A 9226-nucleotide genomic window follows, 5' to 3' on the forward strand; every position below is an offset into this window, starting at 1 on the left:
TTTAGCAGGCTCGTAAAAGCTTCATGCAACCTACTTTTGGCGGATGAGATCCTCTCAACCACCGTACCCATTAAACTATGATGCTCCTCTGAGATAGCCGCTTGCTCCAAAAGACCCGTCAGTACATCCGGTTGCGCACCGGACAACCCCGGACTCTTTCTGTTACTCCTCTTAGGAGCCGAATACTTCGGACTTCGGGTGGCCGAAGGGTTACCTTCTGGCCTTGGCGGATCATGAGAAATCCTCCGTGATGACACCTCAGGGTCATCCGCCCCAGGAGGCGAGGAGACAAGGGGAGGAGTTTCACTCTCCATCATCTCCGGAAGAAGATCCCCCGAAGACGAACTCTGTTGGGAAGAGCTAAGATCTGGACTACAAGACATACGTCTTGGTTATTGTCAGCGGAGATAAAGCAAAATACATTCACCAAAAGTACTTTTGTTCACTTACAGCTTAGTGGAAGGCTGATCCCCTTGTGGGCATGGTGCGGAAGGAATGCCCTCCGGGTCAGGGCCCCCTGGCGAGGGTTTCTTCTCTCGTTTGGAAACCCTTGTTTCCAAGTCTTCAGGAGTTGTGCTTTTCCTTCTTTGGGGAGAGGGAATTTCATATTCTTCTCCCTGATTATCCTCCTTCATGGAGGTTCTAATTCCCCCAGTTTGGATGAGTAGTGCGTTAGGCTTGCTTTCAACTTCTTCGTCTCTCCCTTTATCTTCCTCCGAGGGCACTTGATAAGGTGCATACTCTAGCATCCTCACTAGTACAGGATCCAGCAAGCCATCGGGAAGGGGGGCCGAACACCTGATCATCTTTGCCTTTCTCACTCAGTCCTGGCCAAGAGAAATTCTTTCAGAATTATGTTATGACAAGTGAAAAGACAGTGTGTTCGGTCGTGGAAATACTTACCTAGGTATCTGGACGATTACAGTTGAGACCCGCATCCTCGGTGCTGTCCGGACACTTTATCCGTGATCCAAAGAACAATCCATACATCTCTTCGAGCGTCATGCCGAAGAAGTGCTGAATAGTTCATGGTCCTTCCGGGTTGAAGTCCCACATAGGGAGAGATTGACGTTGTGTAACACCCTCGATGCGGCTATATCTCCCACGTGTCGAAGCACGACTTAGAGGTATAACCGCATTGAAAGCAATGTCGCAAGTGAGGTAATCTTCACACAACCCATCTAATACATAAGTGAAAGAGTTACATAGTTGGCTTACAATCGCCACTTCACACAATTACATGAATAAAGCATTACATCATCCAGATACACCACAAGGTCCGACTATGAAACCAAAATAAAATAATACTACCCCAAATGCTACACAGATCCCCGATCATCCCGACTGGGCTCCACTACTGATCGACTGAAACGAAAACAACACAAAGGACAAGATCTTGATCGAGCTCTTCCTGAGCTTGGTTGCGTCATCTGCACGGACTCATCGAAACCTGCAAGCTGGTTTTGGAAGTATCTGTGAGTCACGGGGACTCAACAATCTCGCACCCTCGCGATCAAGACTCTTTAAGCTTATTTCTACTACTATTAAACAAGCAAACATATTCATCCCTAAACGTACCCAGCCTAACTTACACGTAACACTCTCAATCAATTATAGCCTCACGATCTGAATCATTTGATTATATCTAGCCGTCCATATACACTAATTGTCAGTCAAAAGTGTGTTTAGCGATTTGAGAGAGCGTACGAAAACTCTGCCGTCTCGATACGATCCACAGCCGCGGCCCCAACAATCACGCATGAAAAAAGGAAGCAGATCCAATTGAATCCCCTCACCCTCAATGGAGCGCTGCACCTCCGGCTTGTGGCATCAGCCTTCTCTCCCTCCTCACCAGATTTCGTCTTCGCCATCGAGAGGTGTTAAGGGAGGCGCCCGCGACGCGATGACGGCGGGGAGAAGCGACGCATTGGCGGACAGCCGGACAACAGCGCATGTGCAGCACATAGCAGCGGCGGCTGTAAGGCCATGGCGGACGAGCAGGTGGTGTGGCTGAGGGCGGGAGAAGAGAGGCTGGGCAGCGCCGGAGGCGGAGCTCGGCCGCGAGCGTGGCACGCACAGGGCAGTGCCGCGCGAGCGCCCTGCAGCCGCATCACCGAGCGGTAGCCCCGCCGCCACACTACTACACGAGGGCAGCGCCACCGCATCGCCGAGCCACAGCCCGGCCGTTCTCGGCCGGAGGTCGCCGACGCCTTTCCCAACTTTTGGGTTGGCACCTTGATCGGACGCCTCCCTTTTGGCTAACATGTTTGTATGAAATTGAACATTTCAGTAACATTCTGCTGTGTGTTCACAACTTCACATTAATTCAGAAATTGTATGTATGAATCGACTGCATCTGATGTTGTGCTTCTCCTGTTCCCTTGAAAGGATTGCTGGATGGAAAGATGTTTTTGCTTTTAGGATTTCTGGTGTGTGTACGACCCTCTAAGTAACTCTTTTTCATCTCATGCAGCAGGAGAGGCTTAGAGGAAGGCGCTGCAGCATGGATGCACATGGGATGCTGCAGGTTAAAGTTCTTTTAGTTTGTTGATAATTTGTCAGACGTAGATTGTAAGTTATATAGGAGAAATAGATTTTAATTTGTGTATGGTGTGGATTCCAAAACTAATCTGCTTGTACTGAATTAATGTCTTTTACATAAATTTGCATGATGAATCTTTTGCAAGATACATGTGCCAAAGAGGAGGAGAGTATGAAAAGATAAAGGAGTCAAGAAGGACCGAAGGAGAAATCATATGTGAGCTTAATTAATGCTTCCTAATCAGTATGCTTTTCATATTGTCGTTTATTGAACTAATATAGTTTGCTTTTGATTAAGGATCTTGACAAGGCACCTAGCTGTTTTTTATTTTCTGTAGCTTTTGTTGATCTTCTCCTTGTTTGGATTAAATTTCTCATTGATTTCCTATCCTTTGCAGGAACATGAACCTGATGATGACCCATAGTTGGATGTATGTGAGAGGTACAGGTGTTAGCTCATAAGCATATCAGAATACAACATGACGTGTATAATTATTCAGTTATTCTTTTTATCCATGCCTCAACAGCCAGACCAAATTAAACGACAAACTGCAATTATACGAAGACCCATTACATACACGACCAGCCCACCTGTCATCGCGAGACAAGTTAAAAGTGAAGCAACTAAATGTTTGGGTCGAATGTTGTTACTATTGGTTTCTTCAAGGGTAGTTACTTTTACCCAACATATGTCATTTTTTTTAGGTTAATTGACTAGCCCCTCTTTTTATAATCGTCCAGTCAATTAAGAGAAAAGGGGAAAGGAAAATGTATGACGACACAAGGGCTATCAATTACAGAGTGAATTACATAGCCTGCAACATTTGCATCCCTGGCCCTTTTTATGATCCTACAAGGGCTGAACAATTACAGCAGAGGACACACTCAAATTCAGAGTTTAGAGCCTGATGAGCAATGTTATGAGAACTTTTTCATGATCTGCCTATTTTCCGTGAAATTTGGACGTGTTGGATGGTCCATGTGATGTTCTCCAAGAATTGTTTTTCCTCATTTTTCTGTTCTGGTAGTATGATGGATTTTGATTAGATAAAAACCTGCAGTTTCTCTCGTAAGTTGGGATTAAGAGTTCCATACATATGCGGCAAGAGAGTATGTAGGGAAATCATGATATGACCTTGCTTGAGTTAGTATTTTCTTGTGCATTTCAATACCTACTATTAACTATATTGTTTTTCCTTCCTCAGGATCCACAAATTGTCAAGCACACATGCTACAACCATCAACTTCTGGGATATTAACTATCTAACAAGGCAATGTTCACAAAATGGTTTCCATCATCTATGCGATTCTGTTTCAATTATAGCTGTTTGTTTCTCCAATGACTATGTCTACTGTTACGCACGATAAGAAATCTATTCAGGCTATGTCACTGCATCCAAAAGACTTGGTACCCACGAGTTCGTTTTCCTATTATGTACATTGCTGGAAGCCTGGAACCTTTCAAAAAATTATAACCTTACAATTCAGTATTTCATATGCCATCTGATGATACAAGGTCTTCACAGGAAAAACAATGGCACTTGCCCTTTTAGAAAACAAACAGAGGATTTTTGGGCGAACCCTCACTTTTAATGCAAGTTCACTGGACGACTACCATATCTTTATGTACCATTTGATTGCTTGGATGAAGTTTTTTTGTGGGGGATTGCTTGGATGAAGTTGAACGGGAGATCCCCATCAGCTTTTAGAAGGCATGATTTTGTTTGGTTGGTTTGGTGGACAATACAGGTATATATCCCATTAAAACTAATATAGCTCCAACCAGGGCAGAACCAAGTGGTTAAAAACTTAGTGAGCCGAGACATTTCTTGACGCGACTGGTTAAGCTTAGATTTCCATGTGATATTCATTTCTTAAGTAATAAGGAGTTCCATGCAAAGTTCTGCACCGAGCTTGAGCCAAGAAAGTTAAGTAGAACATAGTCTGATGATCCATTGACAAGGAAATTTAAGCGAACACAGTTGTTGATGGGTGGCTCTGCTGTCCCCAATGCTCTTGCTCTTGGATCATTACTCAAGCATATCTTTGTATACACTGACAAACCGTGGGCTAGGCAATATTCGGTTCAAGATGACCTGGATTAATGATATTTCCGTTATCATTTATTTCATTAATGAAGAAGCTTTAGTCGATTCCAATACATTTTAAAGGTAGTTATTTTTTTATTGGAACTAGCAGTTGTAACAAACATTTTGTGCCTTCGTAAGAATTTTTGGTGTTGAGATTTTGCTTTAGAATATTGCTCACTGCCGTTGATATGTTTAAGTGAGGCTTTTTTCAGTCATAAAAAAATCATCTTCCTTATTAACAACCAATGAGAAGACCTAATGGATGGAGTAATATATATTGTGGTCTGTATGCAACAACATGGCCACAATTGTGTCTCACCTTTGAAAATGCAACTTGAGCGACATCAAAGAATTGTGTTTCTATTGAACACTTTTGTGATACATTTATTTTGTATTTGTGGAAATCTCATTGGCTCACCGTATAAGACGTGCATTGCACGTGCAAGCTGACTAGTGGGTAAGGTAAAAGGAATGAGGTGGAGCTGCAGCAAGCGACTAGCATATATGGTGGCTAACATACGCAATGAGAGCGAGAAGAGAAGGCAAAGCATGGTCGATAAAAGTATGATCAAGAAGTGATCCCATAGCAACCTACGCCAAGCATAACTCCAACACCGTGTTCACTTCCCGGACTCCGTCGAGAAGAGACCATCATGGTAACACACGTGGTTGATGTAAATTAAGGTCAACTTCAGGTTTTCTACAACCGGACGTTAACAAATTCCCATCTGCCCATAACCGCGGGCACGGCTTTCGAAAGTTCAAATCCCTGCAGGGGTGTCCCAACTCAGCCCATCACAAGCTCTCACGGTCAACGAAGGATATTCCTTCTAGCGGCAAGACCCGACCAGACTCGGAATCCCGGTTACAAGACATTTCGACAAGGTAAAACTAAACCAGCAACACCGCCCGAATGTGCCGACAAATCCCGATCGGAGCTGCACATATCTCTTTCTCAGGGCACACTCAGATTGCCCAAGGTACGGGTAGGCCAGCCCAGAGTTGCCCCTGGTGGCCACCGGCAGCTGACAGGTTGGACCAACACTCAGAGGAGCACTGGCCCGGGGGGGTGTTAAAATAATGATGACCCTTGAGTCTACAGAACCCAAGGGAAAGAAAAGGCTAGGTGGCGAATGGTAAAACCAATGTTGGGCATTGCTGGAAGAGTTTTATTCAAGGCGAACTATCAAGGGGTTCCCATTATTACCCAACTGCGTAAGGAACACGAAATCCGGGAACATAACACCGATATGACGGAAACTAGGGCGGCAATAGTGGAACAAAACACCAGGCATAAGGCCGAGCCTTCCACCCTTTACCAAGTATATAGATGCATTAATTAAATAAGATATATTGTGATATCCCAACAAGTAAACATGTTCCAACAAGGAACAACATCTCCATGTTCCAACAAGGAACAAACTTCAATCTTCACCTGCAACTAACAACGCTATAAGAGGGGCTGAGCAAAGCGGTAACATAGCCAAACAACGGTTTGCTAGGACAAGGTGGGTTAGAGGCTTGATTCAACAATATGGGAGGCATGATAAGAAAGTGGTAGGTATCGCAGCATAGGCATAGCAAAAGAGCGAGCATCTAGCAAGCAAAGATAGAAGTGATTTCGAGGGTATGATCATCTTGCCTGAAATCCCGCAAGGAAGAAGAACGAGTCCATGAAGAAGACAAATGGACGTAGTTGAACGAATCCTCACACACATGACGTTATCGGAACCAACCCGAAGAAGCAACACCGGAAAGGATCAAACACATAGTAAACAACCATCACATAAACATGGCACGATCCGCAAACAAGTATGATGCATGTCCGGTTTAATGAAGCATGGCATGGCAAAATGCACAAGCAATTCTACAAATTAAGTGGAGCTCAATATGCAACGAGTTGCATATTGATGGAACACCACACGCCTTATTTAGTTCGATCTCGTTTATGAACCCAACAAGATTAAATGTTGTTAGCATGGCAAGAGGGTGAAGCAAATGAAAATTACCTAACTAGGCACTTTTAAATGAGGCCGGAAGCAACGAACAACAATTCCGGTAAATCCACATATGCATATATTAGGTTTGGTGCTGTTCTGCCCTAAACCAAATTTTATAGTTATTAAACATGCAAGATGATGCCACCATGTTAAACTAGGCAAAATTCTACCCCATTTACATATAAAGTTTATTAAAATCCGAGTTACGGTTATCTAGTTATGAATTTAATCATTTTTACATGGCAATAGGCAAATATAAGCAAACATCATTTTAAACATAGATGAAAGTGGCATATTATGAAACTATATGAAAAACTAAGCATTTGACATATTTAAACCATTTTAAACCGATGCACGGTTCAAGAGTTATTAATGCATGAACATGGAGGGGTAATCTGTAAATATGCAGTTCTCTAGATAATAGGAAAATTCGTCCTGGCAGGAAAAAAACAACACGACCCGAATCTATGCACTGTGCAAGCCCAGCAGCAGATCTGGCCCGAAGCAGAAGTGGGAGTGCAAAATAACCGGAAAAACTAAGCAAAAATTGGGGTGGCTGGGACTCGAACCCCAGACCCCTTGAATGGATAGAGGCTGCGCTAGCCACTAGGCTAGCTGATATGCTTGCGGTGGAACATAGTGGCAACTCTAAATAACCTCTACATGCCAGAACGGATCTAGGAAAAGATCGAAGCTTCGGTTATGGAGGAAGTTGCTCACAACGGGAAAACAGAGGCCGGCGGCCATGGCGAAGCATGCGAGCAGAGGCGGGTCAAGGGACTTGGCAAAGCGGCGGTGGACTTGGGGACGAGCTAACCCCGGCGAGGGACTTGGCGGGGCGACGACTCCCTGATGGCGTAGTACAGCTGCAGAACTTGGCGCAGCGAGCATGAATCCGAGGCAGGTGACTCGAGGAGGACTTGGCGCTGGCCTCGTCCTCGAAGCAGAGGAAGCAGGTGCGCGACAGCGCCGGGGACAGCAAGGAGGTGGCTCTGGTGGGTGGGTCGATGGACTTGGTCGGCGGCGTGGCTTGGAGCAAATCGGGCGCGGGGATGGTGTTCCAGCGGCGCGACTTGGGCTCCATGGAGGGCAGTGGCCGATGCTGTTGCCTGCTCGGCTTGGCCGATGACGGCTGGCCGGAAGGAGGCGGAGATGAAGGGACACAGGGCCACGGGAGGAGCTCGAACGATTCCCTGTGAGAAGCTCGAGGGTTGCGGGGACGAAGGTGACCGCGGCTTGAGGCACGTACGAATGACGGGGACGGGGCCGAGACGGCAGGATCCGGCGAAGCGGTGAGGTTCGGCAAGGACGGGGATGACGGGCTGCTCCGGTTGGCGGCAGCGAGGCGATGGAGCTCGTGCTCCTGGACGACGGGAGGCTTGGGGCATGAGCAGGGGAGGCTGGCGGCTGCGGTTGGTCGGCGGCGCAAATCCAGGGAGGTGGTCGGAGGTGCTGGTTGGGTGGAGAAGGATCGGGTGGGGATCCCGAGAGGATTTGGTTGAGTGGCGCGCAGAATAGGTAGGATGGGACAGCTCCCTATGTTTTAGGGTTAGGGTCTACTTTATATAGCAAGGAGATTAGGGCAGGGGCTAAACCGTCCCTCTGATCATAATCGGACGGTCAGGAAAAATAGGCTAGGGCGCCCAAATAAGAAAACAGAGACATTTTGTAGATGTTTGGGGATGATCCGGATCCAACGGTGACGACTGCCCGGGTCGGGTCCGGGACAATTTCGGACGCGCGCAAGGGGGGCTGCGGGCTGACGAGAGAGGTTAGCTTGGACCTGGCGGATTGCGAAGAGCTGGTTGGTCTGAGAGAAGAGGGGAGAGATGCAGCCTGGCATGGTTTCCGGTGACCGAAAACGTCCGACGTTAGACCGGCTATAATGCCGCTATAGTTTAACAGTTGGGCATCAAATGATCTCCAATGCGATGAAACTTGACAGGCGGTCTATCTACACTATAATAAGACCACACACTAACTTTCAACCCATTCCAAGAACATTTTCCGGCCACTTATAAAATAATATTTCGGACATGCCGCGGGCGCGTGCAAGGGTGTCTGGACTCAGAATGGACAACGGAAGGAATGAGGAGACCGGGACGGATGCATGTTTTGAAAACATGATGATGCTATGCACATGACGACATGATATGAGATGCAACACGCAAGCAAATGACATGGCAACAACAGCGAATAAGAGGAGGACACCTGGCACATCGGTCTCGGGGCGTTCCACGTTGGCATGGCAGGACCCGACGAACTAGCATAACTTGCATTACTTTGACGAGACCGACATCCCTCTTGAGGAGATCTCGGATGTGACTTTGCAATGTCAGCACATCATTAACCGGCTCCCAGTCTAGCCCCTTGTTGACCCATGACGCTAGTTGTGGTGGGGGGCCCGAACGGAAGGCTGTGGCAGCCACCCACTTAGTACTTCGGGGAGCTGTGATGTAAAACCACTCCCGCTGCCATAAGTTGGATATCTCCGGGAAGGAACCCTTTGGCCATGGGGCATCGACACCTTTGCTTATTGTGGCACCGTCGCATTCTGCGTGTCACCCATCGATCATCTTCGGCTTCACATTGAAG

General features: G+C 46.7%; 1 long non-coding RNA gene across 2 annotated transcripts; it reads left to right on the top strand.

The window, feature by feature from the left end:
• Positions 1–1715: 1715 nt before the first annotated feature.
• LOC119288925 lies at positions 1716–4003 on the top strand. 2 transcript variants are annotated; one of them, XR_005141354.1, is made up of 5 exons: positions 1716–2269; positions 2474–2527; positions 2688–2758; positions 2940–2983; positions 3747–4003. It is a non-coding gene; the product is annotated as an uncharacterized LOC119288925 (long non-coding RNA). The 2 variants fall into 2 exon arrangements; XR_005141355.1 differs by having other exon boundaries at positions 1716–2226.
• The last annotated feature ends 5223 nt before the right edge of the window (positions 4004–9226 follow it).

Source organism: Triticum dicoccoides, chromosome 4A (assembly GCF_002162155.2).
Source record: "Triticum dicoccoides isolate Atlit2015 ecotype Zavitan chromosome 4A, WEW_v2.0, whole genome shotgun sequence".
Lineage (NCBI taxonomy): Eukaryota > Viridiplantae > Streptophyta > Magnoliopsida > Poales > Poaceae > Triticum > Triticum dicoccoides.